General features: G+C 36.9%; 1 protein-coding gene across 2 annotated transcripts in view; it reads left to right on the forward strand.

Moving 5' to 3' along the window:
- T48 (FU domain-containing protein T48) overlaps nt 1-12,836 on the forward strand; it is a 240,197-nt gene that overhangs the window by 183,089 nt on the left and 44,272 nt on the right. The window lies entirely within an intron of this gene.

Consider the following 12,836-nt stretch of genomic DNA (forward strand, 5'->3'; position numbering starts at 1 on the left):
ACTTGCAGCTGATATTTAGTGTAAACTTTATATCCTAGATGAATATGATTTTCGAAGTGTTCAGTATCGGAATACGAGTATTTCATAATCTATGGCACCGTCTGTTGATTGGACGTAACTGGAGAAATAGCTGGCTGAAATGTTGATTTTCTGAATGTGAATAATATTCCAATAACCACTCCTTCCATAGTAGATCCCATATAATTCATCCAAAAGAAATACTTTACTATCGTCTCTCGATTACGGGAATTAGAATCACCGAGTGTTAATGAAATGATTTCTGTGATGCTGATTACAGCCGAAAATCCACCAAGCATCGTAAGCAAACGCATATGCAGGCCATATTGTGACCATAACTCCTTTTTATTTATACTGGCCGATCTGATGTACCAAAACGCACCGATAATCAAAAATAATCGCGCGGTACAAATAAGCCTCTTGATTGCGAATGCCCCAGTATATGGGTACAGGTATTGTTTTTCATCTATACCAAATAACATGCTGGAAATTGATGCATAAATTAAGGGAACGCTCGTTCCGAAAATACAGTAAACGATGAATTTTCTATTTTGAGCAGTCGCTGAAGAAGGGCTTCTCAGGTGGATTGCAACTTGGCGAAAACACACGAATAGATCCAATGCAATGATGAATTTGATGAACGATGTCGTCACTGCCATATATATAACAATAAACATCAAATAATTCATTGTTTTTTTAAGGAAAGTCGTTATTAGTCCAATGCCGATTGTGAACGTTAGGATGTAGATGATCAACAGTGATAAGCAGTAAAAGGTGAGGTTCTTCGTTGACAGATTTTGTGGTCCTGTAGTCTTGAAAAACTTGTACAAATGAATGATTACGCAGATTGTCGACGATATGGATAGAATGGGTATAAGCACCGCTAGGATGCTTTTTATTTGTTTGATATCCATGCTATGAATTTATGTTTCGCACCAACCTGATTCGAATAAAATGTACGAGTTAGTAACGCTTATGTGACAATTTATGGCCAGCAAAAGATGAATGAAATGATGCTTTGTTAATATTCATAGATTCGTCTACTTACTTATGTACGTGTATATCAACTCACAAAATGATGCTTGCAAACATGAAACAATTGACTATCTTTTTTTCACCACGAAACAATATCATTGTCCAACCTTTGATTAGGTACTGCGGTTACAAATTTGTCAACGAAGAGACATCAATTCATGATGGGAAATAGCCATTAAATTTGTCATTTTTTTACGTATTTATTTGGTATTACTAACCGAATATCATTTACGCAATCGCATTTCCTTCCCTAGAAATATTCCATCGCTGCAGCTGATGGGTAATTAGGTAGGTACGTATGAAATATGTTGGAATCGCATTGCTCATCGAATTCTGAATCGTATCAAGGTACATACATAATTATCTACTCTTTCCTAAAAGATAACGTAAAAGAAAAGATTTCACATAATTTCAGCATTCTACTTTCATTTTATCAAATTTTGATTTTTTTCTTTCATCCAAAGCGAAAAAATTTATCAGCTTTTATCCTTTTGGCGGTTTGACTCATAATTATATTCAAGTGGTTGAAAATTCGCCAATGATCTATTTTTGGATGAAGAGTCTTGAAAATTTTTCCCTCGCAAATATTTCGCATTAATTTTATTTAAATCATAGAAAGGTATCATTTCTTAAGCGAGGGAAATCTTTTGGAGCGCAATGGTGCCAATTTTTTGGCCATTATTTGAAGGGTTCCTTTCCAAGTCGGCCTAAGTCCATTTTTATCATTTTTGAGTTAGCAGCGCCATCTGCTGGTACAGGTCGGTTAACACCTTTATCACCTTGTCCCAACACCTGGCGTTACTTTTTTCGCTCAGGAGCGCTGTTTTGCCGGCTCGAAAAAACAGCTGATTATTCCAAAGTGGCCTAAATCCATTTTTTACGAGTATTTGTATACAAGTGCGGTTGTGCCGGTTTTTTTTTCAAGTTTTTCAACGATTTTCGAGAGACGAAATTTGAAGGTGCTTCGAATGAAATTGTTTCAGAAATGTATTAAATCAATGATTCGTGAATTTTTTTTTGAAAAAACGCGTTTTTCAGCTCTTTTTCGAAATTTTTAACATCAGATAATTCCAAATGGGCCTAAGTCCACTTTTTCTGACTGTTTGACGCGCTCTGGAGCTGAAAATACGCAAAATTAAAAAAATACCAATATGGTACTTTAAAGCAGAAAGATCAAGCTTCACAACCATATAATCACATCATTTATTATTGAAGCGGAAGGGCGAGAAAAACACTTATTTGTGTTTTTCTCGAAACGAAAAAAATGGACTTAGGCCGACTTGGAAAGGAACCCTTCATTTCTAATTTCAAGAAAATCGAGAAAAATAGCTTAAAACTGATCCGATTTCGGTTTTTGAAATGGGCAGTAGTGACCAAAAAGTGAATGAGCAATTTTCTATTTCTCTATATACGTACCTTAGTGTGTTTTTTGCGACCTACCCAAGTATACAAAAATCAAGAAATCAAAACTTCTCTGATCGTGGGGAAATTTTTGAATTGTACACGAATGACTGTATCATGTCTAAAAACCAATCTCCCAAATCCGAATTTTATCATTTCCGACCATTCTGGAGCCTCCGGCACGATTTTGGATTACTTCAAAATTTTAAGATTTCGCCAAAGGGCGCGAAAATTGATTTGAATACTTGGCTGAAAATTGAGTTGCGTCTTATGCTCGACCTGTTCGAAGAAATCATATTTGCGTTGATTTCCAAGTGGACTCTTCAAGTGCGTTTCTCAACCAGACCATTAATTCGGAGAAAAAAATCGAAAAATCAAACCGACATTTTTTTATTGTGACCCAGCCCAATTGAGGTACATTTCACTACAGAATTTTTCACCCGATTCTTAGCTGTCCGAATTAATTTCCACCCCTCCTTGAAAAATTCAAAAATAACAAAAAAGGGTATCTAACAGGTAGTGAAAGTAATGAAAGTAGTGAAAAAGTAGTGAATTTAGTCGAAAAGATAGTGAAAAAATGAAAAAATTCATCAATTCGTTAATTTGTATTGTTTTTTTTTGTTTTTTTTTTTAATAGATACCTAGATATATAATTTTGATTGAAATAAAAAAATATTTCATATACAAATTTTCTTCAAAAAATTTCATTTTTTTTTTTGAAAATTTTCCTGTGGATTTTTTGACATCGTTAGGTAGTTTGTGTGTGCGAGTGGAGGGGAGAGGGGGTCAAGTGAAGAGCTTTCTGAAAATTTGGTTGAAAAAAGACAATGAAAAAAGTGGTGATTTTTTTTTCTAAAAAAAAAATCCGTTACTAAATACGATAATCGACTTCTGGAAATTTTCAATTACTGAGGGGAGGGGGGCAATTTGATGAATTTTATGACACTTCCTGCAGATTTGACAAATCATCATTCAATTTCGCGAATTTCCGATTAATTCTTGGTATTTTTCAATAATCTAAGCACTTCAGCAGTCTATGCAAAATTCTACCCGAATGATACATTTTCTCAAATAACCAACTAATCCACCTTAATTTTTCTTTGTTTCAGGTGAATACAAATTTCCTTCTATAAATTATAGAATAAGTATGAACTCGCGTATGAGAATAAGTAAGTAATTTTATAATCCTCACGAGAAAAGGTACGTAAGTCATTTCCACACCTGTGACATTTTATTTTCAATGGCAAATCAAAAAAAAATCTATAATCACGGAATTTGAAACTCAGCTGAAATAATTGTCCGTCTGGTTTGAATTGAGGTGATTTCATTTTCTGAATACGAATTTGGAAACAGTAGATGAAATTTTTGAGTTCACAAACGATTTTGATTTTTAATGAATTCTTAGGAAGATAAACTTGGGTCAAAAATGAAAAAAAAATCAAAATTTTACCAAATAGACCAAAAAACCTGAAATTTGGTGTGTGCCCTGTTTTCGACCCTCCAAATTGATTGGAAACGGTTTCGAACCATTTTGAGTGGTTAGTTCCTCAGCACCGTAGCAGATTTTCGAAAATTTAAATTTCCACATTTTACCCCTAAAAAGGGGGTGTCACCTTGAAAAATTTCCGTGTTACAAATAGAAGCATTAGAAGAATGAAAGTCACTAGTTTTCAATTACGTACATTTTTTATTTGAAAGTACATATTGTATTATTACATTATGTGTAACAACTACATCAACAATTGAGGAGCTGAGAATCAAAACTCACATTTGCCACCATAAACGATTTTGAGAAAAACGCGAAAAACTGAGTTAGTAGTGTTGCCAGTTGAAAAAACTTATAATACCAAAATGAATCATTAGATAGCGCTACTAGCACACGATTCCGTGTGATGGCTCAGATGGCTGATTTTCACCTAGCTCCCTTCTGCTTTAATATCCAGACAAAGAATGGCAAATGTGAGTTTTGACTCCAAGATTTGCGATCAAATTTTTTTTCACTGTTTTAATTACGACGATAGGGAAAAGTTTGATAACAAGCTAAATGGTACTCGGGGGTTTTTTGATACGCTGAACACGAATTTGGAGTGTCCAGGTGAATCCGGTGTACGCTTCCCCCTTTTTTGTGGACCTTAAGCCCCCAAATTTGTTTCTTTGCGTTTAAGTCCGAAAATATGCAATTTTATGCAAAATTTATGTGTTTTGGGTCGCAGAATACGAATTTGACAATATTTTTTTTGTAGGGGTGGGGGATGAGAGGGTGAGGGGGGAGAGAAATTCAAAATTTGACTATAATGATGTGTGATATGTTGAAATGTATGTTTTTGAGGGCGTAGATCACGAATTTGACAATATTTTTTTCGTAGGGGTGAAAATGGTTGAAAATTCAAAATTTGACTATAATGATGTGTGATATGTCGAAATGTATGTTTTCGAGGTTGTAGATCGTGAATTTGACAATATTTTTTTCGTAAGGGTTAATGGTGGGGGATGAAGAGGGTGAAAAATTCAAAATTTGACCATAATGATGTGTGATATGTCGAAATGTATGTTTTTGAAGGTGTAGATCACGAATTTGACAATATTTTTTTCGTAGGAGTGAATTGTGTGGGATGAAGGGGGTGAAAACGGTGAAAAATTCAAAATTTGACCATAATGATGTGTGATATGTCAAAATGTATGTTTTTGAAGGTGTAGAAAAGGTGAAGGGTGGGAGATGGAGAATTTTCTATTGGAGAGCCGTCGAAAGTCCCTGGAAGAAAAAATTTGTAACATTTAAACAAAATTCACCATGGTTTTTCACTATAATTGACTGTTGTGGTCGCCGGGGCTTTCGGGGACAAAAATGGCAAATGACATCTTGAAATACACTATCTTAAGTACTAGCCCCTGGGATTTCCCGTGCATCTACGTGCAAAAATTTGTTCTATTCCTATTTATGTAGCAGAGTAGGCAAAAAACGGAGTTTTAACGTAAATTAAACCTCTATACCTAATGACTTTATAACAACTAAAATCGAGTAAATTGATGAAAATTACTCACTTTCAGTTGAATTATTCATACTTGGTACATTTCGACATATCACACATCATTATAGTCAAATTTTGAATTGTTCACCGTTTTCACCCCCTTCATCCCCCACAATTCACCCCTACGAAAAAAATATTGTCAAATTCGTGATCTACACCCTCAAAAACATACATTTCGACATATCACACATCATTATGGTCAAATTTTAAATTTTTCACCCCCTTCATCCCCCACCATTAACCCCTACAAAAAAAATATTGTCAATTTCGTGATCTATAACCACGAAAACATACATTTTGACATATCATACATCATTATGGTCAAATTTTGAATTTTTAACCATTTTCACCCCTCAGCCCCCACCATTGACCCCTACGAAAAAAATATTGTCAAATTCGTGATCTACACCCTCGAAAACATACATTTCGACATATCACACATCATTATAGTCAAATTTCGAATTTCTCGCCCCCCTCACCCCCTCATCCCCCACCCCTACAAAAAAAATATTGTCAAATTCGTATTCTGCGACTTAAAAAACATAAGGGAGGATACCATTGTACCATTTTTTTAGGGTTCATTGTATGTTTTTGAATTACGCCCGTTTTGAGGGTGCTCACAGTCCACTGTGCACCCCTACTTTGAGTGACCATAGTCAACCCCCTCTGGAGTGGGAAACTTCACTGACTCTTCATTCGACCTGGAATAGTGAAACGAAATCGATGAGAAGCATTTTGCATAAAATTGCATATTTTCGCACCTGAACGCTTAAAACAGGGATGCTACGCGGTTACTTTTTAAGTAACCAAGTTACTAATAGTAACTTTTGGTTACTTTTTAAAAATTTTGGTTACTAAAAGTTACTTTTTCCGTGTTTTTTCACAAATATCCTTTTTTTTCTTCAAAATTTTACCCAGAACTCTTTTTCTTTTCATAAAAAATGATGTTGTTTTACCTCTCAGGAATTGTGAATTTTCGAAAGCTTTTGCCCTCGCTTCACTCGGGCTGTTCTTCATATTTCTATAAATATACGCATAATAATTTACTGAAAAATTAAAAATTTTGAAGCCAATCAACTTTTTACCTACATCATCAGGAATGATGTTGTTTTACTTCAGCCAGGCCCAGTTTGCTGAATCAACCATAGAAAAAGGAGAGGAGCTGATGGCACTGCTGGCTGATGGTAGGAGCAAGAAATGGATCGAACTCATGGAGGGGCTGGACCTGACCAAGGACAGCTCCAAGGCCTGGAAACTCATCAAACGCCTCAATGGAGAGAAAACAAGTTGCCCATCCATCCCCAAGGTTACACCAAATGAAATAGCTAGCCAGCTGGTTGAAAATGGGAAACCTCCGATCAAAATCCAGAAGAGTAGGTGGAAGAGAACTGAAAGTGAAGAAAAGAACCACCTGAGCACCCCCTTCACCATCCAAGAAGTCACAGGTGTGATCAAGTCACTCAAAAATGGCAAGGCAGCTGGATTAGATGGCATACACAGTGAGCAGATTAAGAGAATTGGGCCAATAGGTGTCAAGTGGCTGACTGACCTTTTCAATAATGTGGCAAAGACTGCGAGGATGCCGAAGCTCTGGCAGAAGTCAAAGGTAGTAGCAATTCTTAAACCTGGGAAAGACCCTGATGATAGGAAAAGCTACAGACCCATCTCACTCCTGTGCCACTGCTATAAGTTATTCGAGCGACTGCTTCTTAATAGAGTACAGGACACAATTGATGGCAGACTTATCCCTCAACAAGCTGGCTTTCGCCAGGGGAAAAGCTGTACAAGCCAGGCCACCAACCTCATACAACACATTGAAGATGGTTTTGAGAAGAAAAAAATCACTGGTGCCGTGTTTGTTGATCTAACTGCTGCATATGATACTGTGAACCACCACCTACTGTGCAAGAAAGTATATGACATCACCCAGGACCACAATTTTACCACCATTATTAAATCTATGCTCAGTAACAGGATGTTCTATGTAACCCACATGGGAAAGTCCAGTAGATGGAGAAGGCAAAAAAATGGACTGCCACAGGGGAGTGTTCTTGCCCCAATTCTATTCAACATATACACAAATGACCAGCCAATCGGAGACCAGACTAGACACTTCCTGTATGCAGATGACCTAGCAGCAACAGCTCAGGGGGATACACACATAGAGGTACAAGAAATGTTGCAGGAAACCCTAAACAAACTGCAGACTTACTATGTGGATAATGCCCTCAGACCAAACCCATCCAAAACTCAAGTGTGTAGCTTCCACCTGAAAAATGCAAAGGCAAAATGTACATTGAAGCTGGTGTGGGGAGGAGTGCAGCTAGAAAACTGTGAAAATCCCAAGTACCTAGGCATCACACTAGATCGAACCCTCACATATAAGAGACACTGTGAGAACACAAAAATGAAGGTGGAAGCAAGAAACAACCTACTGAGGAAACTGGTATCAACTAGATGGGGAGCAAAGCCAAAGACACTGAGGACAACAGCCATGGCACTGTGTTACTCTACAGCAGAGTATGGATGTGCTGCCTGGGGGCAATCAGCACATGTTAAGAAGATTGACGTTGCTCTCAACAACACCATGAGAATTGTGTCTGGCTGCCTAAGACCAACCAGTGTCAAACACCTACCAAGAATATGTGGCATTGCACCCCCTGGGATAAGACGGTGTGTGGCTGCGGATGTAGAGAGGACAAAAAAAGAACAAGACCCCCGCCATGTCATGTTCAACCAGAAGGAGGTGACCCCAAGGCTGAAGTCAAGGAGGAGTTTCATGAAGGAGACCCATGAGATGAAAGTGGACCCAGTGGAGGAGAGAGAGAAAAGATGGTCGGACCTGGAAAAGACTACATGTTACGAGAACCTGGCAAATGGACACGAATTGCCATATGTAGAGTGGCTCACACTGAACCGGATCCGAGCCGGATGCGCCCGGACAGCAGTAAACCTTACTAGATGGGGCATTCAGGACGATGTGAAGTGTCCGGATTGCGGACAAAAACAAACTGACGACCACCTCCTCGTATGTGGCACAGGCACTGCATACACTAGAGAGGAGCTGTGGGGAGAAATGAACAATCGCACAGAAGGCCTGGTGCAGAGATGGAAGGGGAGAATCTAAAGAGATCCGAATGTCCCGGACACGAGAAGAAGAGAAGACGTCTCATATCATCAATTTTCGCAGCTTTCGCCCTCGCTTCGCTCGGGCTTTTACTCATATTTTACAAATAACAAATAGGTACCTAGGTATATGTAATTTTCTGAAAACTTTTAAAATTTGAAGCTTTTGAAGCCACAAAAATCAACTTCTTGCTTAAAAAATGAGGTTGTTTTATGTTTCGAAACATAAATTTTTCGCAGATTTCGACCTTGCTTCGCTCGGGCAGATATGAATTCTACTGCTACAATTTTCAAACATTTCCTAAAATGGAAAAATCAACTCGACAAATTCCAAAAACATAATCTCATCAATATCTGACCAATTATTTGAAAAAATCTTGTTGTTGGGTGGGGGGGTGTGGTGGTAGAGTAAAAGTTGGAAAAATCTAGCGTGAAAAGTTGGGAGAATTTCAATCTCCCCCCCCCCCCAACACATCGCTTCATCACACCTCTGAAAATAAAATGTAGTAGTTTTGTAGGTATGGATCAGAGTTTTTCGGTCACCTCACCTATATTTTTTGCATTGAAAATTTTTTTGGTCACTTTTTAGGTTACTTTTTGGTTACATTTTCCAGCTTTTTTGGTTACTAAAGTTACTTTTTTTGAGAAAAATTTGAGTAGCATCCCTGTTAAAAACAAATTTGGGGGCTTAAGGTCCACAAAAAAGGAGGAAGCGTACACCGGATTCACCTGGACACCACAAATTCGTGTTCAGCGTATCAAAAAACCCCCGTGTACCAAAATTCAGCTTGTCATCAAACTTTTCCCTATAAAATTTTGCAAAGAAAACTAATTTTTCATCAAAACTCACATTTGCCAAGTTTTGATTCTAACCCTTGGTTTTGAAAGTGAATTTCACACCAAAATGACTTTGATCCAAAAAAACCGAATATGTCACATTATAGAGTGTAAAACGGTATATCCAAATCTGCCATAAAACGTTTTTTTTTTTGGCAAATGTGAGTTTTGATTCTCAGCTCCTCAATTGATTATTTAGAGCTTATCTAATGTAAACCTTACGTACTAGACGAATATGATTTTATTGATTTTCGAAGTGTAAGCATACAGTAATACATAATAATTTCATTTCGATAAAATTTCATAATCTATGGCACTGTCTGTTGATCTGGCATAACTGGAGAAATAACTGACTGAAACGTTGATTTTCTGAATGTGAATAATATTCCAATAACCACTCCTTCCATAGTAGATCCCGTATAATTCATCCGAAAGAAATACTTTACTATCGTCTCTCGATTACGGGAATTAGAATCACCGAGAATTAATGAAATGATTTCTACGATGCTCATTACAGCCGAGAATCCACCAAGCATCGTAAGCAAACGCATATGTAGGCCATGTTTTGTCCATAAATTCTTTTTATTTATACTGGACGAGCTGATGTACCAAAACGCACCGATAATCAAACATAATCGCAGGGTGCAAATGTACCTCTTGATCGCGAGTGGCCCGAAACATGAGTTCAAGTAATCGAAATTTGTGCCAAATAACATGTTGAAAATTGATGCATAAAGTAAGGGAACGCTCGTACCGAAAATACAGTATACAAAGAACTTTCTATTTTGACCAGTGGATGAAGAAGTGCTTCGTAGATGGATTGCAATTTTGCGAAAACACAGGAATAGATCTAGTGCGATGATGAATTTGATAAACGATGTCATCACTAACACGTATGAAACAGTAATCAGAATATAATTCCCTATTCTGCTACTGAAAGACATCATAGCTGCAACAACGTACGTAAATGCTAGGATGTAGACGAGCAACAGTGAAAAACAGTAAAAAGTAAGGTTCTTCGTTGAGAGACTTTGTGGTGTTGCACTCTTGAAAAACTTGTACAAATGAATGATGCAGCATATTGTCGAGAATATGGATAGAATGGGACATACGAGCACCACTACGATTTCCATTAATACGTCCAATATGTCCATGCTATGAATTTATGTTTCACCAACCTGATTCGAATAAAATGTACGAGTTAGCAGCGTCTATGTGACACGCATTTATGGCCAGCAAAAGGCGAATGAAATAATGATTCGTTAATTGATTCGTTTACTTACTTACACGGATTTAAACAAATGATGTTTGCACACATGAAACAATTCTGAGTAGATTTTTTTTCACCACAAAACGGTATCATCGTCCAACCTTTGATTAGGTACTGCGATTACAAATTAACCAACAGAGGGATATCATGATGGGAAACAGCCATTGAATTTGTCATTTTTCTACGTATTTTTTTTGTTATTATCAACCGATTATCCTTTCACACAATCGCATTCGCTTCCTATAGAAATATCGAATCGCCAACGGGTACGTATGAAATGTGTTGGAATCGCATTACTCATTGAATTTTGAATCGTATCAGCTTTTTTCTGTCCGATTAAAAAAAAATGTTTTCATAAAATTTTAGCGTTTCAACTTCCATTTAGCGAATTTTGATTTTTTTTGTTCACGGTACATACGTATAATACTAGTATGTAAAAAACCGAATTTCATCGAAATTTTGATGACCTAACTCATCACTAAGTGGTTGAAAATTTACTTTTGATCTATTTTTGAATAAACAGTTTTGAAAATGTTTTCCTCATAATTAATATTTCGTATTAATTTTGTCAAAATCATGGGAAGATAAGTATTACATTCTTAAGCGGGGGAAATGTTTTGAAAAGAAGTAGTGCCAATTTTTCAGGCAATATTGCGAATTTAAAAAAATCGAGAAAAGTAGCCCAAAACTTATCAAATTCTAGTTTTCGAAATGGGCTGTAGTGACCAAAAAGTTGGCATCACTGTGTTCCAAAATATTTCCCCAGTTTCGGAAATGATGTACTTCTTTGTTTTGAATTTTATACCCAACGAAGATGGAAAGTTGAAATTTACTTGATACCCTACATACTTTCAACTCACTGAGTCCATTGGAGATGGTTTCAAGGCGTCCTGATGACGTCTCCAGCCACATTTTGAAAACTGGTTTCTACTGGTTTAGAACCGTGTGTTCTTCAAATCGTATCTCCACTCCGTGGACATCTCCGTAGCTGAAATTTTTTCTATGCGTCTTTCACCCCGATATTAAGCAGGTCTCGGTTCTTCAATAGTGCGATTTTTGTCTATATTTGTGAGAAAAAAATACAAAAAATCAAAACTTCTCTGTTTGTGGGAAACTTTTTGAATTTTATGCCTCACGTAATCTCCCTGATGCGAATTTCATCATTTCGGGCCGTTCTGGAACCTCCATCCAGAATTTTAATGCTTGCCTAAAAATCAAGTTGCGACTTATCCTCAACCTGATTGAAGAAATCATATTTGTGTTGATATCCAAGTGGACACTTCAAGTACGTTTCTTTGACCAGAAGATTAATTCGGCAAAAAATCGAAAAATCAAACCAGCATTTTTTTTTTTTTCATTTTTTCATGACCCAACCTAAGTAGTATAAGTATTTTGCTAGAGAATTTATCACTGGATTCTTAGCTGTCCGAATTGATTTCCGACGTCCCACAGTGGTCCGAAATGAAGAAGTAGCGGCCAAAAATCCGTAAAATTTTGGATGTGGGGGTTTCTTAGGTCGATGAAGTCGCTTTTTTGGCATTTTTTTTACCCCTAACCTCAAAATGAGCCCTCAAATGGGAGGAGGGGTGGTGCAAAATCGAATTTCAATGCAAAATCCGTAAAATTTTGGATGTGTTTTTTTTTAAAATAACGGAGAAATCGAATAACAACCTGGGGGGAGGTGCTGAATGCCAGAAATTGTAAAATTATTCGGTTTGGGGGAGTTCCTATTAGTTACGAGTACATGGCTTCTCAAGGAAAGCTTTGTCAAAAATCTAAAAAACAACTTGGGCCACTAAAATTTTGGTTTTAGGATTTTCAAACTATGCTCATTCCAAGATTTTGGTATCATTCAAATCGGAGGCGAGGTGGTCACCTTGAGAAGTTTGCGTGTTATATAAGCATCTAAATTACATTTTTAATTTGTGAGTATTACGTGTATATTATTACATTGTACCGACTACATTAAATTATAAAAAATCCTACATCCAAAATGAATATGATTATCGAAGTGTAAGCATATCTAGTAATATTTCATTCGAATGAAATTTCATAATCTATGGTACTGTCCGTTGATCGGGCATAACTGGAGAAATAACCGGCTCAAACGTTGATTTTCT

Source organism: Planococcus citri, chromosome 1 (assembly GCF_950023065.1).
Source record: "Planococcus citri chromosome 1, ihPlaCitr1.1, whole genome shotgun sequence".
Classification (NCBI taxonomy): domain Eukaryota; kingdom Metazoa; phylum Arthropoda; class Insecta; order Hemiptera; family Pseudococcidae; genus Planococcus; species Planococcus citri.